The 22,207-nt window shown below is 35.0% G+C and overlaps 1 protein-coding gene across 1 annotated transcript in view; it reads right to left on the bottom strand.

Moving 5' to 3' along the window:
* SEMA6D (semaphorin 6D) overlaps positions 1-22,207 on the bottom strand; it is a 442,188-nt gene that overhangs the window by 275,391 nt on the left and 144,590 nt on the right. The gene's annotated exons all lie outside the window — the stretch shown is intronic.

Below are 22,207 nucleotides of genomic sequence, written 5' to 3'. Positions count from 1 at the left end.
AAAAAATGGGGAGAAGAAATGAACAGATGCTTTGATAAAAAAGAAATACAAATGGCCAAAAGGCACATGAAAAAATGCTCCTCTTCTCTAATCATCAGGGAGGTAGATGCAAATCAAAACAAGGATGAGATACCATCTCACACCACAGAGATTGGCATACATCACAAAGAATGAGAACAATAAGTGCTGGAGGGGATGTGGAGAGAAAGAAACTCTTATCCACTGCTGGTGGGAATGCTGTCTAGTCCAACCTCTATGGAAAGCGATATGGAGATTCCTCCAAAATCTGGAAATTGAGCTCCCATTCGACCCAGCTATTCCACTCCCAGGTATATACCCTAAGAACACAAGAAAACAATACAAAAAACCCTTTCTCACACCTATATTTATTGCAGGACTTTTCACAATAGCCAGGCTCTGGAAACAACCAAGATGCCCTTCAGCAGACGAATGGCTATAGAAACTGTGGTACATATACACAATGGAATATTATGCAGCCATCAGGAGAGATGAAGTCATGAAATTTTCCTATATATGGATGTACATGGAATCTATCATGCTGAGTGAAATAAGTCAGAGGGAGAGAGAGACGCAGAATAGTCTTACTCATCTATGGGTTTTAAGAAAAATAAGTCATTTTTGCAACAATCCTCAGAGACAATGAGAGGAAGGCTGAAACTTCCAGCTCAATTCATGAAGCTCACCACAAAGAGTGGTGAGTGCATTTATAGAAATAACTACACAGAGAATAATCATGCAAATGAATGAGGGAACTGGAAAGCCTGTGTGGAGTACAGGTGGGGGTGAGGTGGGATGGAGGGAGATTTGGGACATTGGTGGTGGGAATGTTGCACTGGTGAAGGGGGTGTTCTTTACATATACTGAAACCTAATCACAATTATATATGTAATCAAAATGTTTAAATAAAGAAAAAAGTTTCAAATAAAAAAAACGTTAAAGTTGCTTATACAAAAAAAAAAAGAAGAACACAAGAATACAATACAAAAACCCCTTCCTCACACCTATATTTATTGCAGCACTATTCACAATAGCCAGGCTCTGGAAACGACCAAGATGCCCTTCAATGGACAAATAGCTAAAGAAACAGTGGTACATATACACAAGGGAATATTATGCAGCCATCAGGAGAGATGAAGTCATGAAATTTTCCTATACATGGATGTACATGGAATGTCAGAGGGAGAGAGAGAGACGCAGAATAGTCTCACTCATCTATGGCTTTTAAGAAAAATAAAAGTCATTTTTGCAACAATCCTCAGAGACAATGAGAGGAGGGCTGGAACACCAGCTCACTCCATGAAGCTCACCACAAAGAGTAGTGAGTGCAGTTATAGAAATAGCTACACAGAGAACTACCATAATCATGCGAATGAATGAGGGAACTGGAAAGCCTGTCTGGAGTACAGGTGGGGGTGGGTGGGATGGAGGGAGATTTGGGACATTGGTGGTGGGAATGTTGCACTGGTGAAGGGGGGTGTTCTTTACATGACTGAAACCTAATCACAATCATATATGTAATCAAGATGTTTAAATAAAGAAAAAAATTTCAAAAAGATATTATTTAAAAAAAAGAAGGTGGGACATTGGTGATGGGAATGTTGCACTGGTGATGGGTGGTGTTCTTTACATGACTGAAACCCAAACCCAAACATGTATGTAATTAAGGTGTTTAAATAAATTTAAAAAAAAGGTGTCTATGTTTGAATAATATGTCTGTATACAGATCCTAAAACACATTTTTTTTCAATCTGTTTGCCCCTCATCCATTTCAAATGTATAATGCTACAATGCTTATGGATTTCCTATGAACGTCTCCTGGATACTACCACAAAGCTTTCTCTACATTCATATCTTGCCCTCACTTCCTCCTGCACGCTCCCCTGCCTTTCCATCTGAACCTTTTAATTTAACACACAGTGTGGTTTTTGTAGAATCCAGTTTAAGATGGCTTTGACTGGTACTAACCTTATTTCACTACCCATTGCTCTTTGCCCAGCAGGTTTCCCATACTGTCTACTTAAGAAAGATTATGTTTGGGAGAAGGCTCTGCACATGCTGATCTTCTTTCAGCGCCTTTAAAAGAACTGAGAGGGAGGAGTAGATTATTGCATAATTTATAAGATTAATTTGTTTCAAAGAATGAAATAACCATTGCATCCTCAGTGTCATGTCCTTGCTTCTATCAGCTCAGTTATCTGATCATCAGGTCTGGTTTCACTTCATAGATATAGTTTTTCAAAGACCATTTGGAAGGCCTCTCATTTCAATAAATATTTCTTTTCTATTTTTTGTAAGGGTTATCCAAATCACTGATCATGAGACCTCCAGGAAATCTTCAAATAGCCAGATCAGTTATTTAATGTGAGAGCCTGAGGATTAGGAGTCCCTGGATTACTCAGATCACCCCAGGAATTTTGGGGGGGCTCCATGGTCATAACTGATGTTGTTCAGAGGTTTTGTGGGGTTTTGTGGTGGGGAATAAGACTGGGTCAGCCTTATCTGAGGCATACACTTTAATCCCTATACTATCTCTGAACCCTAGGATCTTAATTTAAATGTTATACTTGATAATCAAGAATCTAAGTATTGCCTGGGTTTTATAATTTTATAATTCAATCAAAATTAAAATCATTCATTTATTTTTAGGATAGTATTCAGATCCATATAAGATCAAACAAAACTGTGAATTGAATATTGCCTATTTTAAGGTTATGGAGAAAAGAAAGGGTGTCAAAACTTTACCTGCTCAAGGTATTTTAGATATTATTCACAACATTTTTGACTAAATATGAAAGCTCATGCACTGGCATTATGTTATAATTTAAGGATAAACATTTTTGATCATTTAGGGCCTTATATATTAGCACAACAATTCAAAATAATCCAATGAATAGATACTCTGTTGATTACACACCTATTACAAATAAACAAAAATATAAAATGGTTGAAACAGTAGAATATTTATTGAAATGAGAGGACTTCCATATGGTATTTTCAAAGCTATTTCTATGAACTCAATCTATGAATGTCAAGTGAGTTTTCTAGCATAAGTCAAAAAGTCATGGACAAACTAAATTCCAGTTTGACACTAGAAGCTAGTTTTTTTTTTTTTTTATTTGAGGGAGGTATGCTTGAATCACACCAAAAAGTCCTCATGAATAATTCCTAGCTCTAAACTTAGGGACCATGCTGGAGAGGCTCAGCGGGCAATATGGGATGCAACAAATTGAACCTTAGTCAACCAGGTCGATGAAAGCACTTTACCTGCTGTTCTAGCATTCTATGATGCTCTATTAGTAACAATAGTAATACAATGAGAAAAATAGAAATCAAATGGAGGGACCAGAGCGATGGTAAAGCGGTAGAGCATTTGCCTTGAACAGACGGGGCTGACACAAGACAGACCTTGGTTCGATCCCCCAGCGTCCCATATGGTCCCCTGAGCCAGGAGTGATTTCTGAGCGCATAACCAAAATTAAAAAAAAAAAAAGAAATCAAGTGGAAAATAAATCAGATTTAACAGACTTTGTCAGAAAATACATTTTAGATTTGTGCTAAGAAAATGGCAGCACCACTATGTTCTAGAAATACAGGGATATCAAAAATACAGTTGTATATAAAATGGATACAGTGACTTGGAGGACACCTAGCTGTCAACAGTATGAGACTAACAGTTTTTAGCTGGCAGATGGAAAGAAAGTTGAATGGGGATATTTGAGTGCTTAGATTCTAAGCATCAGGCTGAGTCCAGAGTTGGCTTCAGTTAAGTATCTAGCTGATGGGGAACCAGGGCTATGTTTTAACAGGACTTCAGGATGGAGACACAGGAGAGGGGAAGATCACTGCATCCCACAGGGATCTCTAGGCAACTCAAGAGGAGTATCAGAACTAGATTTTAGAAAATATTTAAAAGTGTGCTTTCAGGGGTCAGAGTGGTGGCTCAGTGGTAGAGTGTTTGCCTTGCACGCAGCTGACCCAGGACAGACCTGGGTTTGATCCCCTGCATCCCACATGATTCCCCAAGCCAGGAGCGATTTCTGAGAACATAGCCAGAAGTAACTCCTGAGCCTCACAGGGTTGTGACCCCAAAACAAAACAAAACATGTGTGTTTTCAGAAGATAGCACAGAAGGAAAATGGATAGAATTTGACAGACTACAAGAACTTTTAGCAGTTAGAAGAATTTTTTTTTTAATTTAATGAAATTTGTAATGTTAAAATATTTTTATGTACTAGTGACATTAATAATTAGTATGCATTTTGTAACTAATCATTGCCTGCTTTGAAAAATTTATTTTTAGTTCTTGCTTATTTTCCTAACTTATTTTGTGGAATATATTAAGTCTGTTGTTAAAATATTTCTTTATTAATGTATAATATTTCTCTTCTTTTATTTTATTTTATTTTGGTTTTTCGGCCACATCACTCCTGGCTTGCGAGACCATATGGGATGCTGGGGATTGAACCACAGTCCACCCTGGGTCAGCTATGTGTAAGGCAAACACCCTATCATTGTGCTATCTTCTGGCCCCTGTATAATATTTCATTTTTAATTAGGGTTTTGTACAGCTCAGCTGTTGGCTTTTTGCAACACCAAACTGTCTTAATGGTCTTTATTTCTCATAAATTCAGTTTTGACCCTTCTCTTTTGTGTTGTTTGTTTCCTCACTTCTGAGTTTTAAGTATTATGAATATAACATTTTTTTCTTTTTCTTAAGGCATTCAGCTTGTCTCCTCAGTGCTGCTGGGGATCAACACTCAGCAATCTAAGTAGTGTTGGAGACTGAACAAAGCTCTGTGCTTGCAAGACAGATACGCATTTTAGTCATTTGAGCTACTTCCCTTTGCTCCACATATTATATTTTTTATTTGTCCTGACCATACATAATGTCTATCATATTTGCCATGTCGAAAATTATTAATTCAGAGATAAATTTGACTTTAAAATTACAAGTATTTTGGGAGCAGGAAAGTAGTACAGCAATAGGGAGTTTGCCTTGCATGTAGCATATCCAGGAAAGATGGTGATTTGAATCATGGCTTCCTATATGGTCCTCCATGCCTACCAGGAGAGATTTCTGAGCACAGAGCCAGGAATAACTCCTGAGTGCAACTGGGTGTGACCCAAAAACCAAAAAAATTTACAAGTGTTTTTCAGGTGTAAAAATATCTAATACCACTTCTCTAATTCTTATTTGGACTTAGCTTGAGATGTCATTCAATCCATGATGATAATACCATATATGACTTTATACCTCCCTTAAATGTGTTACTGGGATTGTCCAGGGCGTACTCACTGAACAAATGAATATTTAATTTAATTAAATAAATATTTTCTTATTAAAAAAACCTAGTATAGTCCTTCAAGTATGTTAAAATTTCCTGAAATAGCGACAGTTCACATTCTTTGGTTGTGCTTCTCTGTTTGTGGTTGAAACATAGATGCATGCTTATTTATTGGTGCATCTTTATACTTAAAAGCATGTGACTTGATTAATCCTGTGCTAGTTGAGAAGTGTCTATTCTGAAATTTGATTTTATGCTCTCCAGATAAAGTTAAAGGAAGACCTATGAAGAGAGAGCCAGGGTTCTGTTCAGCTCTGTGTTCCATACATAAATTATCATCTGTGACCAAATCTCACTTCAAAACACCAATAATCTAAGGACAGTCATCATGAAAGTACAAAATATTAGTATACTTTTTCTCTATATTGAATTTGTAATTATATTCTAATAAGTTTAAAATAGTGATGAAAAAGTAACAATCTATTTCTAAAAGTTGTGAAGAATTTAATATTTGGTGGTGGGGACAGAAGGTTTGGATTACTGCCAGAGGTGCTAAGATTTACTTCTGGCTTTGCACTTAAGGACCACTTCTGGCAGTACTCAGTTGATGATGTGGGGTAGTGGGGATCAAACAGAGGTTTGATAAGTGCAAGGTAAGTGACTTAACTCCTGTATTATCTTTCTGGATCTGAAAATTTAAAAAATGACAAATAATTTAGGGACTGAGCATCAGGTAGGGTATCTGCTTTGAAAGTGGATGACCTAACATTCCAAATGGTTTCCTGAACACTGCCATGAGTAATGTTTCTGAGTGAAAAGCCAGAAGTAATCCATGAGCACTGCTGAGTGTGGCAAAGAGTGAGAGAGAAATAACTTACAAACCTCCTTAGATATACATTCAGTCAGAAGAAAATAAGTCACTCGCAGACTCATTGTAAAGACTTTGATCTGATGTGTTCCTGGAAAATGGCATCTAATTCTGACATGATGGTGTTAGGCCAATGGCCATTTTTCTGCAGTAACATATATTGTTATTATCAAGGAGATATTTCTTTTCTTTTCCATTATTTTTCATCTTGGAGCCACATTTAGCTGGGCTTATCCCTGACTATGTAATCAGGGATCACCCCTTGTGGAAGCTTATGGGAACAATATATACTTTACTCTAGCCCTAAGAAGCTAAAGCCCAAGAAAGCATTTCTTTTTTTTTTTTTTTTTTAATTTTTATGGAGACCATCTTGAGTTACAAATCTTTCACAGTTCTATTTCAGGCATTTAGTGACAGTGAATTAGGACCATTCTCACTACCAGTGTTGACTTCCCTCCACCACAGTTCCCGCATGCATCCCATACCTTATTTCTAGCCCCCAACACTACCAGTTTAACAGCTCTATTTTGTGCTTAGCTTGTTATAGTTTGTGTCTCTTGATTCTATTGTCATTGACTTTGGCTTGGATATTTATATCTGGCCATTTCTTTTTCTACTCAGTGCTCCTGAGATTGCTTGGCCCCTGGGCCCCATCCACTCACTTTTCTTTTATTTTCTCAATTTATAGAAAGACATAAAAATATGAAGCAGAACAAAGCAGTTCAAGTTCTAAAGTTCTATGAAAAAGGCTGGAGCCCATATTTTATAACTAAAATTAAAAGAAGAAAAAATAAAAGGGGAGGGGCAGATGTGGCTTTTTTTTTTTTTTTGGCATAGGCACAGCAAATGTTGGGAAAATTAGAGAGGACATTCCATTGGCCTAAGAGATTCAGGGTGTCTCCAGTCATGAAGCATACTGTCAAGAGACAGACTACAGGTTCCTGGCATTTTGATTGTCCAACACCAAGATCTCTCTTTATGGTCCTAGAAAAATTTCTGCTCAGTCTTCAGTAGTTAGAGATCTTGGTTTTTGCACAGATCCCAGGATGAAATGCAGTATAATGTCTTTCTCTGTGGTCCCAGGTAAAGTTCTGCTTAGTTACAGTTGTAGTCAGTATTCTGTAATTAGAGATCTTGAATCTTGTGTAGATCCTAGGATGGAGTGTCTTCTGATTTATCTCACCTTTGGGTAGTGAACTAGGGCAACCTGGCCTTGATTAAGTTGTTGCTGTTTCCTTTCATCAGGGTGTCTTATGAATCTGACCTGGAGCAGGTTGGTGCAGTATGGCATTTGGGTCTTCCACAGGGGGAGTTTGATTCTTGTAGCTGATGCTGTAAAATGTGCTGGTACCAATGTTGGGATCTGAGGTTGGGGTTGGATGGTTGCTGTCCAATCCATTGAGGCCTAATCAAGTCAAGAAAGCATTTCTTAAGCTAAAAGTTTTAACCTTATCAGTGTCAAGTGATATTGCTCCAAACCTATATGGCAGTGTGTAATTTAAGTTCTGTTTGAAGTAAATGCTGACCAGAAAGCTCAAATACAAATAGAAGATAAGTGATTTTGTTTTCCAAGGATCTATTTCTAGAAGAATAAATTTTTCTTTTTTTGTAGTTAAAGATAAATTATAGGGTAGATATGTACACATACATTCCTATATAATACATATTTTCCATTTTTTACTTTATTCTTTCATAATTAACAAATGTTTGGTCAATTTCCTATTTATTACCAAACCATGCTCTTAAAAAATTTAATACTTGTAATTCTTATGAATATTATCCTATTGAGCCCAAGGGATTATAATTAATTCCTGAACCACAGCTGTTAAGTAAAATTATTTCACAGTTCAGAGAATAATTTATGCAATTATTTTTAGAAAACTATCCCGACCACAAAATAGTTTTGGCATCCAATATTTATCTCTCTTAAACCTACATTAAATCTAGTGATAGTTCTTCAATGTTTTAAATCATTCCTTAATTGTAAATGGTTAATAAGATTCATTAATCAAAATTCAAAGACCTACCCTTTGACTTAACAATCTACTCTGAACTAAAAAATTCTCTAATCAGAGAGCAAAGAATTTATAATTGGTCCTTTCAAGGCCAATGGCCTTGGTGACCACTTGTATAAATTTTAGGAATATTAGCCTCCGAAAATATTCTTTGTTTTACTTTCTTTTTATTTCTTCCAAATTGAGCTCTGGGATTTTTTTCAATATCAGTTAGTGTGCATATAGCTTTGTTCTTCAATATTAGCTTCAAATATATTTCAAACAAATGGACTAAAGAATGATTCCTATGAGAATTGAACTTATGACCCAGGCAATTAAGACAAAGTCTTGGTAAATATGTAAGTGCAGTTTGAAAACAGGCCAGATTGAATCTGTGAAAGGAGTTGGGTGGATGAGGGTAACCGAGTTGAAGTTTGTTGTTTTGTACTTTGTGGGTCACACCTCTTTTAAAATTTCCGTCTGGTCTGGGTCTGTTCATTGAGTCTAAAACTCCCAGATGGTATCTGACAGAGCACGAAGAGTCTGATGTTTGGTGACACTTTTCATAGTATTAGACAAATATTGAACTTGCCTGGCCTTTTCTAAGTGGCTAAGGCATTAGACCTTGCCATGTCTTTTGACCACAACACAATCACTGTGGATGACACATTCTGAGAAGGGTTGTGCAGTATCTCAATTTGTCTTGTATGAAAGGACAACTTTAAGACTTAGAGCTGAATGTAGAATGCCTTATTAGTGGGCAAGGAACAGACTGACCAGAAAAAGGGATAGGGTGGACAGCTGAGGTATGTAGGGAGAGGGGATGGTGAAAGGGGCTTGGAAGAGACTTTACATCAGATGCTAAGAAGGAAAAGCGTGCTGGAATAAGAAATCCAGGATTTTATAAGATATGGATAATTACAGGCAATCCTAAGAGTCAAATGGTAACTTACTTTTCTTTTTCTCATATTGCAATGTATTTAAGGTAATGGAAAAAGCCAAAAGTAAATTTCACAAACATGGTGGCATGTTAAAGTATTTGTATTTGAACAAAACTAAAACACATAATATGCAAAAAATCAAGTAATTGTCCTGGTATCATAGGAGTTTAAGAAATAGCTTTTTGTAAAGGTCAATATAAGCAGAGTGATCTGATAGTAGGTCACAATTTGAGTTGCACTCAGAATTAAACATTTTAATCTAATTAAGAGACCCTCCAGCATCATATCCCTCCAATATGACATCAACGTCTGACTCAGGTAAGTCATGGCTAACTGCAGGGGCAGAGACCTGTAGGAAGAAACATTTTTACACAATTATGACCTCATAGGATCTATAATTACTTAATCAAAAAAATGCTTGGGAGTTGAGAGGAGAAGAGAGCTCTGAAAATTTTATATTTTAAAGAGATCAAATGGGATAAGTAAGTGAATGGGAAGGGAAAGAGAAACAGAGGCATAGAGAAATGAGGGTTGAAAGAAAATAAACAAGAAGATGACTTCTATTCTGGGTCAGAAATTATTTTCTTGTTTTGAGGTCACAACCAGTGATGCTCTGGACAAGTCTTGGGTCAGACTCCTGGCTCTACACTAAGGGATAACTGCTGGATAATCAGAGGACCATATTGAATGCAAAGGATCAAATCCTTGGTTGGCTTCTACACAGGATCTGTGTAAAAACCAAGATCTCTAATTACAGAAACCTGACTGAGACATCTGTGATTGAATAGACCTTTTTACTAGGACCATGAAAAAATACTTTAGAGTTAGACAACTTAGTTTGCCCAGAGTCTGTAGTTGATCTTATGGAAAGATGTTTCATGGGTAGGCTTCTCTGTTTTTCGGCTAAAGGTTTTTCCTTTCTATTTTCCCCAACTTTTGCTGTGCTTATGTGAAGAACTGCCAGCTCCTTCATTTGGGTTGTTTCCATATTTTGCCATTGTATACAGGGCTACAATGAGTGTAGGCTTGCAGATATCTTTTCTGCTTGTGCTTCTGGACTTTGGAAAATATTGTTATCAAAATTTTATCTGTTAATTGAGAGAATAAACAAACATTTTCTGAAAGAAGAAATATAGTTAACCAAAAGGCACATGATGAAATGATTCAAATCTGCAATTGTTAGAGAGATACAAATCAAAACTACAATGAGGTAACAACTCACACTAGAAACAGTCATACATCACAAAGAATAAGAACAACTATTGCTGGCATGGATGTGGAGAGAAAAAAACTCTCATTTACTTCTGGTGGGAATGCCGTTTAATCCAGCCTTTCTGGAAAACAATATTGATATTCCTCAAAAAAAAAAAAAAAACTGGACCTTGATCTCCCATATTATCTAGAAATACCACTACTAGGGATATATTCTAGGACTACAAAACACAATACAATAATGACCTTTTCATTGATATGTTCATTGCAGAACTATCTACAATAGACAAAATCTGGAAACAACCCAGATGCCCAATAACAAATGAGTGGCTACAAAAGCTGGTAAATCTACACAATGTAATATTATGCAATTGTTAGTAATAATGAAGATATGAAATTTACCTATACATTGTTGGGTATGGAGATTATTATGCTGAGTGAAATAATTCAGAGTAGGAGAAATAAACATAGAATAGTCTCATTCATTTGTGTTATTTAAGAAAAATAATAGACAGTATAGTAATAATACCCAGAGTCAATAGAAATGAGGGCTGGGTAGAGCAGTCCCTGAAATAAAACGTACAAAGAGTGATAGAGAAATCACTGGACTAACAACTACCATGCTCATGGTATAAAGATAAATACAATGTCTTTCTCAAAGACAGGCAGGGAATGAGGGAGAAGAAAATTGGGGACTTTGGTGGTGGAAAGTTACATTGATTTAGGGGGTGCACATTTTATAGTTGAAACCCAATTACAAACATATTTTAACTATGGTGCTTAAATAAAAAAAATTAAAAAAAATAGGAGGGGAGGAAAAATAAATGAGTAAATATTCAAATTATATTTGAAAATAAAATAAAAATAAAAGATAAATTGAAGCCTGGACCATTGAAAATGAGTCATTAGAGACTGGCTACTTGGTCCCCCCAAAATGCCTAAGTGGTTTCTAAAGACAACAGCATTTTGTGAATATCCCTGGAGGGTTCCACAAAGCATTGTGAGATGTACTGTATTTCTTAGGGTCTATTAATATATATCATTTTGATAGGAACAGTTATAATGAGGATAACACACTGCTCTTAATTTTAAACAGCACTACTGTGCACTTATCTCACCTTCTTTTTATTATAATCTGATGCTGAGGATGTCACTGATTCTGAAGAAAAAGCAACTTGCTCCAAAGGCAGCTGCAGCAAGTTTGACTTTAATTGGTGGCTTTCAATTTAAGAAAAAGCAAACAAAATTATACACATAAACTGAAGATGCTCAACAAGTATTTCTGTTATCATCTGAAATGAATATAATAGTTTATCTATATACTTGAGATGTGTTCTTTGAATATAAAATTACAGGTAAAGAATTCCCTATGATGTTTTTTCCCATTCTCTTCTTTTTTCCTCTGCCACTTATTAGAACCATTTAAATTAGTGATATGCAAGTCAGATCTTTTTTTAAATAAATTAATGATAGAATTCTTTTACATATATTAAGTTGTACAGCTTTATCTTATTAAATATCAAACTAGCATTGTCACTGAATATTTAAACATCCTTGTTTCTGCTAAATAGTAATGTATGATTTATTATACTAAGATTCAATTCTTCTCCTATCCATGCACAAGTGGTTTTTACTTGTTGCAGTTATAAACATTACCATAAAATGAACATGGCCCAAAGAGAAATTGTTTCTTTAGAAGATACAATTTCAGTTTTTAGGATATAATCATAAACAGTTTTGTTATTAAATATTACTTTTTGGGATACAGGTTATAATATTACCAGCAGAAGAGGGAGGTTTTGATATATCTACACTCATCTCAAAATTGGAATTGGCTTGTTCTTCAATTTTGAAAAATCTGATGTGAGTAAGCTGTTATATTACATTATTGTTTTAATTAGCTCTTCTCTCATTTCGAGTGAAAGCCCAGAAATTTTTCATATGATTATTGTCTATGTGGATTTTTTTTCTGTGAAGCACCTGTTTAGAATCTTTATAGATTTCTCAGTTGGTTGTCTTTTTATTAGCAATTTCTTCTATATCAACTCAAAGTCACTATAAATATTGGTATTGGAATATTCTAGACAGCAAGTTTTAGCATCCAATAGAGATTTCATGTTTGGAAGTGAAAGGAACTTGTATTCTCACACATTGTTCAAAGGAGAAAAAAAAACATGACTCATCTTTTTCTTTATCCTTTATACACCATCTTGTTTTATCAAACAAAAATAAGCAAATGCACGTCTTCCTTCAGAACTCATCATTTTTGTCAGGCTGGAACCATGAGCTTTGACTGGACACTATCCTACCACTGATGTTATATAAAGCACTTTTTAGGTACTATCACTCTGACTTTCTGAATGTGGAAATACAGACTGTTCAATGACTTATTCACAGACACCAGACATAAAAGGGTCTTTTGGTTCTTTGTTTTGACATTATATACAATGGACTACTAGCTCCGTTCTTAGGAATCACTTCTGCACAAGCTTGGAGGAACATATGCGGTGCTAAGGATTAAACTAAGGTTTCTGTGTTTAAGGCAAGAAACAACCCTGTTCTATCTTTCAGGCTTCACAAACAGTTTTAAAATAGCTCAGCTAGACTATAATTGTTGTTTCTATCACACACAGCATTAAATACAAATCACCTGTCAAGAAACTTGTGGAATGTTTCTATTCTGTCTTAGAATCAAAAGTCCTCAGGAATGCATCACTTTTTACCTCACACATGAGACCCTATTTTGGGTATCTGAAACTTTTTTTTTATACAATTTTCCATTCAGTACCATGTAAAGTGGTCCAGTATCCACTCTAATTAACCTCCATCTTCACTGTTTCTCACCTTCATACTCTTCCACTTTCCTTCCCATTACTTTCAGTAGGTAAGATGGAATCTCAATGTGGTCTGATGAACATTAAGTCCCATCATGAGGTTAGCATATTAGATGCAGTATTCTAAATACAAAAGAAAATGCAGGCAATATCTCATATCTCTCATGGACCTATAGATTTAGAGTCCAAAGATTTTATAACTGGAGAAGATCACTTCAGACAGCCACCTGCATTTGGCAGATATCAGACATGGTATGTTTTGATGATGAATCCTAGACTCTTCAGTCTTCTATGACAACTCAAGATTATGTGCTACAGTAAAGAAAACGAAATTCAGAAGTCTTGTATAATAAACTACTCCTTCTATTACATTATTTGAGTATTTATTTGTGACTTTGAGATCCTTAGTATTTAATTAAATTTTTATAACTCAGTTAGAAACTAGGGAAAACATTAATGAGGGAAGGGTTGACAGTCAAAAGAGAAAAATCCAAAGTTGAGGGACAGAAGCTCTGTCTCTGAGAGAAAAATAGAGATGAAATAGATAAATTGGGCTGACATCTTGCTTTGTACTTTAAAATATAGTTTTCATTTCCAATGTTACTTTTATATAATTTACAATGATGAAATTTACAAAGATGATATATACAAACCATACATATGTTATCTCATTTAATTGCCTCCATCCTTCCCTCAGCTAAAAAAACCCAAAGAAGTAGAAATGGTTCCTAATCCTTTATCTAAAATTCTTTTGGCTTCTAGCATCCCAGATTCAAAATTATTCAGATTTTAGAAAGAAGATACAGTGTATATATCATAGTACAAAACATTCCCAATAGCATCTGGGATAACATCCTGCAATCAAACACATTTGTATTTCTTCAGCATAAAGTATGAATATTCTCATTAAGTGGGATAAAACGAAGACTATAAATAACCTCACATCAGTTCAAGTAAGGCTTCGCAGCCAACCAAGTTCAGATCAGGTCAGGTTTTTGACATCAAATGAATTACTAAAAATGATTCCATTTTAAGAAAACTCAGGAATTTGAAATTGCAGATAAGGGATTGAGGATCTACATTAATATCCTGCATTTTTATCATCGCAAAGTTTATCATCCCAAATGAGAAATAAGAAATAGAGGCTTAGATTTGAAGTCATTGCCTAATTCCCAAGTTGCATGCCAGGGTGGAAGTGAAAAATAAAGTCCTCAACTTGCTCCCTAATTTCTTACCTCCAGGGAAGAAGTTTCTCCTCTGAAGGAGAAGAAAAACCAGTTTATAGGCACTGGCCAACATTTATGTTTCGTATATTCAATACATTCCAGGAGACCTCATGCAGCATTATGTATATGATGCACAAAGTAAAGTCTGATAAGTAAATGAATGAATGGATAAATGAACACCAGGCTTACCAAGGAAATGATAGGAGGTTTGGAGGTGCCACAGATATAGAGTTTAGCTTATTTGAGCTCATAAGTAAGATGGTGGCCAGAACATCTTAAAGGTGGTTGGCAAAAGGAGATGCTGATCGCAGATTTATGCTTCCATAAAAAAAGAAGCTTCTTGCCAACTCTTATCTGTCAGGGAGATTAAATCAAAAACATGTGGGCAGTTGCTTACCAACTGCCACAAGATATTGGCCTACAAAAGTAATTATTGGTAAGGATAATGACTGTAGTTTTTATTATGTAAATGACTTATGTAAATATTATATCATCAACTCTGTAAATATTGGTTAAGCTTCTTCTACGTGACAGTTATGGCACTAGAGCCTGTTGGAAACAAGAATAATTAGTAAAGTTTATTTCTTGCTCACAATGCTCTCAAGAGGAAGAGATAAGTCACACAAAATTTTCAGTTTAGGTTTGTTCTTCAAGTCTGTGGTCTAACCTAAGAATGTACCTTGCTTGCTTGTCTCTGTTTCTTTGCTGCCTGTGTTCTCTTGAACACGTTGCCTCCTATTCTCCTCTCACTTTCTTTTCAATAAGATTCGACTAAAAAATAAACAAAAGAATGTACAAAATAATAAATAAATTTAAAATAAAATAAAAGAAGTGCCATAGGAGCTAGTAATTATCTGATCAGCAAAATCAAGAGAAATTTAGAGATGATGAACCTATCAAGAAGGGGTTGGATCAAATATAAATGAGGTATGGCGGAAAACATTCAGAGTATACAATAAAAGGTATACAAGCAAAGGTATGCAATCAAAGGTATATAATGTGTAAGGCTAGCTTTCATTTCACATTTTTTAACCTGAATAAAATAAAAGATATAATCCATTCTTTAGTATTACAATCCAGTTTTAGAATACACATTTTATAATTCCATTTATAATCACTACTAATTTCAATAACATTTTAATATTTTTTCTTGGCATTCTAATGGTCTTTAATAATGAATAGACTTTAAAAATAAAAAATCTTTAAAAATAACCATATTGTGCAAATAGTAATGGCAATGCATTTATTATAATATTTCCATCATCCAATAGCTCATTTGTGGGCAAATCCTGTGTCAACCCTAATTCAGCTAATTACTAATCTTTTTATAAATTATCCTTTTCTGAAAAGAGGAAATTAATAAAATAAAATTGAATAAATCAAATCATACTTTATTTAGTCTTTTATGTCTTCTACACAAAATTACTTAAGTTCACTCAGGTTATAGCTTGTATTGGCAGTTTGTTAATTTTTTGTTGTTGTTGAGTAAGATTGTTTATACATCCACTAATTGAAGAATATTATAACATTTCTAATTTTTGGCTATAAAAATAAATTTTATGAATATTCTTGAACAAGCTTCAATTTAAATGTGATCTCTCTTAAACGTTACTACATCTAACACACATTTTTATTTTATGGTAAATTTATATTTAAGCTTTTAAAAACTATCAATGTAGTTATAATGTTTTATATTTCTGTCAAAAATGTATAAAGGCTTCTATTTTACCAAATATTTTCCAAATTTATCTATATTATCCAAATTTATCCAAATTTATTTATATTTATCTATATAGATCATCATCATAATAACCATCATCATTATAATCATTTTAATATGACATCACGGTGGTAGAAGTTATTATGAGTTATTATTAGTTTATTATTATTTTGGAGGGGCTACTCAAGTAGCATTCAGGGGCTATTCTCAAAAGTATTCAGCCTCCATGTTGGATGTTAAATGGTGGACTCATATTCAACATAGAACTGGAAGTACTTGCTATAGCGATTAGACAAAAAATGATATCAAGGGAATCCAGATAGGAAAGAAAGAAGTCAAGCTCTCACTGTTTGAAGATGACATGATACTATAGCTAGAAAACCCTAAAGACTCTACCAAAAAGCTTCTAGAAACAATAGATTTGTATAGCAAGGTGGAAGGCTACAAAATTAACACAAAAATCAATGGCCTCTTTATACACCAATAATGATAGGGAAGAAATAGACATTAAGAAAACAACCCCATTCACATTAGTGTCACACAAACTCAAATATCTTGGAGTCAACTTGACTAAAGAAGTGAAGGACCTATACAAAGAAAGCTATAGAACCCTGCTCCAAGAAATAAAGGAGGACACATGAAATGCAAACACATACCCTGCTTATGGATTGGCAGGATTAACATAATCAAAATTACAATAATCCCCAAAGAATTGTACAGATTTAATTAGATCCCTCTAAAGATACCCATGACAGTTTGCAAAGAAGTAGACAAAACACTTCTGAAATTTATTTGGAACAATAAACACCCTCGAATAGCTAAAGCAATCCTTGGGAAAAAGAATATAAGGGGTATTACTTTCCCTAATTTTAAACTGTATTACAAAGCAATAGTTATCAAAACAGCAAGGTATGGAATAAAGACAGACCCTCAGATCAGTGGAATAGGCTTGAGTACTCAGAGAATGTTCCCCAGACATACAATCACCTAATTTTTGATAAAGGAGCAAGAAATTCTAAATGGAGCAAAGAAAGCCTCTTCAACAAGTGGTGTTGGCAAAACTGGTTAGCCACTTGCAAAAAAGCGAACTCACACTCCCAACTGACACCATGTATGAAGGTAAAATCTGAATGAATTTTAGACCTTGATATCAGACCTTAAACAATAAGTATATAGAACAATGCATAGGTAAAACACTCTAGGACATGGAGACTAAAGGCATCTTTAAGGAGGAAACTGCACTCTCCAAAAAAGTGGAAGCAGAGAAAAACAGATGGGAATATATTAAGCTTACAATATTCTGCACCTCAAAAAATAATGCCCAAGATACAAGAGCTACCTACTGAGTGGGAGAAACTATTTACCCAATACCCATCAGATAAGAGGCTAATATCTAAAATATACAAAGCACTGACAGAACTTTGCAAGAAAAAAAAATCTAATCCCATCAAAAAAATAGGGAAAAGAAATGAACAGACACTTTGTCAAAGAAGAAATACAAATGACCAAAAGGCACATGAAAAATGCTCCATATCACTAATAATCAGGGAGATGCAAATCAAAATAACTAGGATGTACCACTCATGCCACAAAGATTGGAGCACATCACAAAGAATGAGAACAAGCAGTGTTGGTTGGGATGTGGAGAGTTAGGAACTCTTATTCACCGCTGGTGGGAATGCCGTGTAGTCCAACCTTTATGGAAAGCGATATGGAGATTCCTCCGAAAACTGGAAATTGAACTCCCATACGATCCAGCTATACCAATTCTAGGAATGTACCCTAGAAACACTAAAATACAATCCAAAAATCCCTTCCTCACACCTATATTTATTGCAGTGCTATTTACAATAGCCAGACTCTGGAAACAACCAAAATGACCTTCAACAGATGAATGGCTAAAGAAACTGGTACATATACACAATGGAATATTATGCAGCTGTCAGGAGAGATGAAGTCATGAAATTTTCCTTTACATGGATGTAGATGGAATTTATTATGCTGAGTGGAATAAGTCAGGAGGAGATAGACACATAATAGTCTCACTCATCTATGGGTTTTACTATTATGGTTTAAAGATAGATTCCTTTTTAAATTTTTTTAATGTTTTTCAATATAGCTAAAGAAAAACTGTAAGTTAGCAATAATAACTTTAAAACTTTAAATAAAGTGCAGAAGACCATAGCTTAACAGGTAATCAAGCTAAATCGCAAAGGTTAAAATTCTTCAAAATTGGATTCCTCTTCCTCCTCCTCCTCTGTATGTCCAAACAGAGCGTTAGCTGTATCTGATGTGAAGGTATCGGCAAAGACATTGTCATCATCACTGAGTTCGCAGATATCATCACTGCTGTCGGTCTCATGCAAAATGCAGAGTATTGTGTGTGTGCATTGAATCAAATAACCTGTATGACCCGAGCATAAGCCAAATTTGAGGTTTTCATCACAAATTTTGTGCCAGAAAAACTCGGTTTATACTCTAGTATATTCAGTAATTAACCAGTTATGGTTCTTCTGCCTATAAATAAATTTATTACATATTTATATTTTAGATACCATGTTTTGCATTCTTTTTTCTTTATCAGTGCACTTTTTAATTTATTTTATAAATAAATTATTCAATTGAATTACCATGAGATACTCAGTTATAAAGTTTCACTTTCAAAAATTCAAAGATTTCAAAAACTCGAAAATTGCAAAGATTCACTTTTAGTTATACAATGTACGTCACCTGTGCACATTTCTCACTATTAATCTTCCCAGTTTCTCTCCCACTCTTCCTGCCTTTGTGGAAGACATTTTTCTTCTCTCTTTCTGTTTCTCTTTTTCTTTTAGACAGCATAATATTCAATTAGTTTCTGAAGAAGTAACATGCATATTACTTTACTTGCTTTCAGTATGTAGTTTTTGTCCAGAGTGGTCATTTAACTATAAAGATAGATTCCTATAATTCATCCAACTAATTAATAAAAGCAGCTTTGTGTGCCAAATTCAACCATAACAGTTGAAAATTAGGAACCATTTTTACTGGCCTCAACACTGGCTGCTCCATCCTATCCTATTTCCCAATATTGGTCACAATTCCAGATTTCCTTATATGTTTCTAGAATTTCTGTTTTGTTTTGTTTGAATGCTATGGCTATTACTGTTTAGAGTTCTTTAGCACAGGTTGAAAAACAATGTCTTTTTCAAAGTTTCAAAGCCGGGAGAGAGATGGTAGAAGATGCTGACAACAATATCCACAGGTGTTCAAAGGATGTTATTTAGGACTAAAAAAACAAACAATAGCAACAACAAAACACCAAATTCAGGGGTTAGAGAAATAATGCAATGAGAGGTTTCTTTCCCTGCATAGAGCTGACATGCTCAATCCTTGAAATTCCAAATTATTTCTGGATCTTCACCAGAAGTAATTCCCAAGTGCAAAATCAGGAGTATTCCCTGAGCATCATTAGTTGTGCTTCTGCCAAGTCCTAAACCAAACCAAAATAAAACAAAACCACATAACCTTTGGCACCCTTACACTGCGCTTTGCCAGGGGATAAAACCGAGGTTTATCCTAGGATAGCACAGACAAGGCAGACAAAGGCAGATGCCTTACCCCTTGCACCGCCCCTCTGGTCCCTCTTTATTAAAGTACCATAATTTTAAAGAATAAAATAGTCTAAAGATGTTATATACCTTTGGTTAAATCTGAGAGATCCTAATTTTTTTTCTCATTTTTGGATCCCATATAATAACTGATTTTTGGGTAGAGAATTTGTTTACTTCTTCCTTTTTCTTCCGTTTTTTTTTTATGGGGGTTGGCACACACAATGACGCTCAGGGGTTACACCTGGCTCAGAAATCACTCCTGGCTTGGGGGATCATATGGGATGCAGGGGGAATCGAACCAAGCTTTGTCCTAGGTTAGCAGTATGCAAAGCAAATGCCCTTCTGCTTGAACCACTGCTCTGGCCCCTGTTTACATCTATTTCCTGTCATGCATGAAGAAATTTTAAATTTTTAGGAGCTTTCTACCAGTCTGTCTTTGCTTTCCTCAGAAGTATACATTGACCCTTAGTTGTGTACTACAATTAAGTTTTTCAGGTTCTTTTGTTCAATTAGCTTGGTATTTTGACACAACCAATTATGGCGATGACCAAGCTAAACTAAGTGAATACACTAGTTCATTATTTTGTCAGTATAAAACAAAACTTGAATACAAGACTCCTTGAGTTTTCTCATCTAGTAGCACTAACGGATATGTAGACTCTCCCTTTTCTCTTTTACTATAATATTTTTTAGGTTTTTTTTTTGGGGGGGGGCTCACCCGGTGACGTTCAGGGGTTACTCCTGGCTTTGCACTCAGACATTGCTCCTTGCTTGGAGGACCACATGGGATCCCGGGGGATCAAACCATGGTCCATCCTAGGCTAGCACCAGCCAGGCAGATGACTTACAGCTCCATACCACCGCTCCAGTAGACTCCCCGTTCTCAAAATGATTATTTGCTCTAAGAGTCTTATTATTAGCATACAATTATATAAATTTTTTCCTAATTACTTCTACCCACTTCAACTTCCTTTCTGTTTGAACTGCTTGATTCCAACTTTTTGCCATTATTTTGGAGATTATACATATTCCATTACATATTCTGCTCCTAACTACTCTTTTTTATGCAGTACACATTCCTGAATCCTCAGGGAATTCACATTTATTGAAGGTAGAAGCAAAGCTATTATGATTTTACCTGTCTCAGAGATTTACTGGAGTGCTAGATATAATCAGTGAACAATTTAGAGTTGGTAGATTGAATATGATCTAGAGAATGACTGCCTGATTGATCATCATATCCTATACTTTTAGAAAGTTTGAAATCATAAAAAGATATTTTAGGGGCTGGAGTAATAGTACAGCAAGGAGCACATTTGACTTGCATGCAGTTAATACAGGTTTAATCCCCTGTATGCATATGGTCCTCTGAACAGGAGGCCAGAAGTGATCCCTGAGCACAAAACCAGGAGTAATCCCTGAGTACCACTGATTGTTGCACCAAACAATATATTTTATATTCATACTTACATTGTATGAGTATATGTATAATGTACATATACATTATATACATATTTTCATTACATACATATATACAGTGTATATACTACACCTCTAAATCACCCATGTTTGAAAATATAAATAAGACAACTGTTTCTTGAAATTCTGAGTTTCTTACTCCTAGCCTTATGGTGTATTATGTTTTTTGCCTGTGGTATTTGCCCTTTTCTGTTCTGTGTAGCAGTTTTATGCCCATGTTTTTTTAAAATATATAAACATCAACTTCAAGCAAAGATTTGATAATCTCAATGTTATTGTGACCTTGTACACAATTGACATGGTACTTGAATAATGTTCCAAATTGATGAGGTTCAACCCTATATTTAAAATTTATACTAAGCTTATAGAATAGATAAGTTGACTACAGGAAGTTTTCCTGTAAAGTCAGAGGATTTTGGTGATAAAAAGGTAGTTAAAGATGATCTATAAATATATACTTATATATAATAAATATATGTATAATCATGTTATACTGAGGTCTAGTGAGGTGGAAAGACTTCATTCAGTAAATTGATAGCTGAGGTATCTGGGTAGCTGATAAGTCAATCTCACATTCCTTTTTTTTGCATTCATCCCTAAGGAAAGTGGAGTGTAACGGTGGTCTGGCATAGAGTCCAAAAAATTAATTGTTTCAGAAGAAATCCAGATTTCATTTAGTGCTTCTCTTCAAGTCTATTAATGCATATTTAAATCCTTTTACAACCAATAGTACAGCTGACCTTGCAACTCACTGTAAGGTGACAAATTAGCAGTCCCACTTCAATAGCATTTACCACCAACCTTTTCTATTGAAGAAAAGATGTTAATAGACCCCAATGTATTATTGACTTGCCCTTAACGAGGAAGTAAATTCAAAAATAACAAGAAAATATAGCCTGATGTAATTTCTTGATACAAAACAGAGCAAACAGACCCCACTCTCTGTGAAGTGTACAGCAACTAAGCCTTAATGACAATATCAGTTCTGCTTGATGAGGGGAATAGTAAGTCCTTGGTTCATCAATTATAAAGAT

The sequence above is a fragment of the Suncus etruscus genome, chromosome 10 (assembly GCF_024139225.1).
Source record: "Suncus etruscus isolate mSunEtr1 chromosome 10, mSunEtr1.pri.cur, whole genome shotgun sequence".
NCBI lineage: Eukaryota > Metazoa > Chordata > Mammalia > Eulipotyphla > Soricidae > Suncus > Suncus etruscus.
This window is presented reverse-complemented; position numbering and strand designations above follow the sequence as displayed.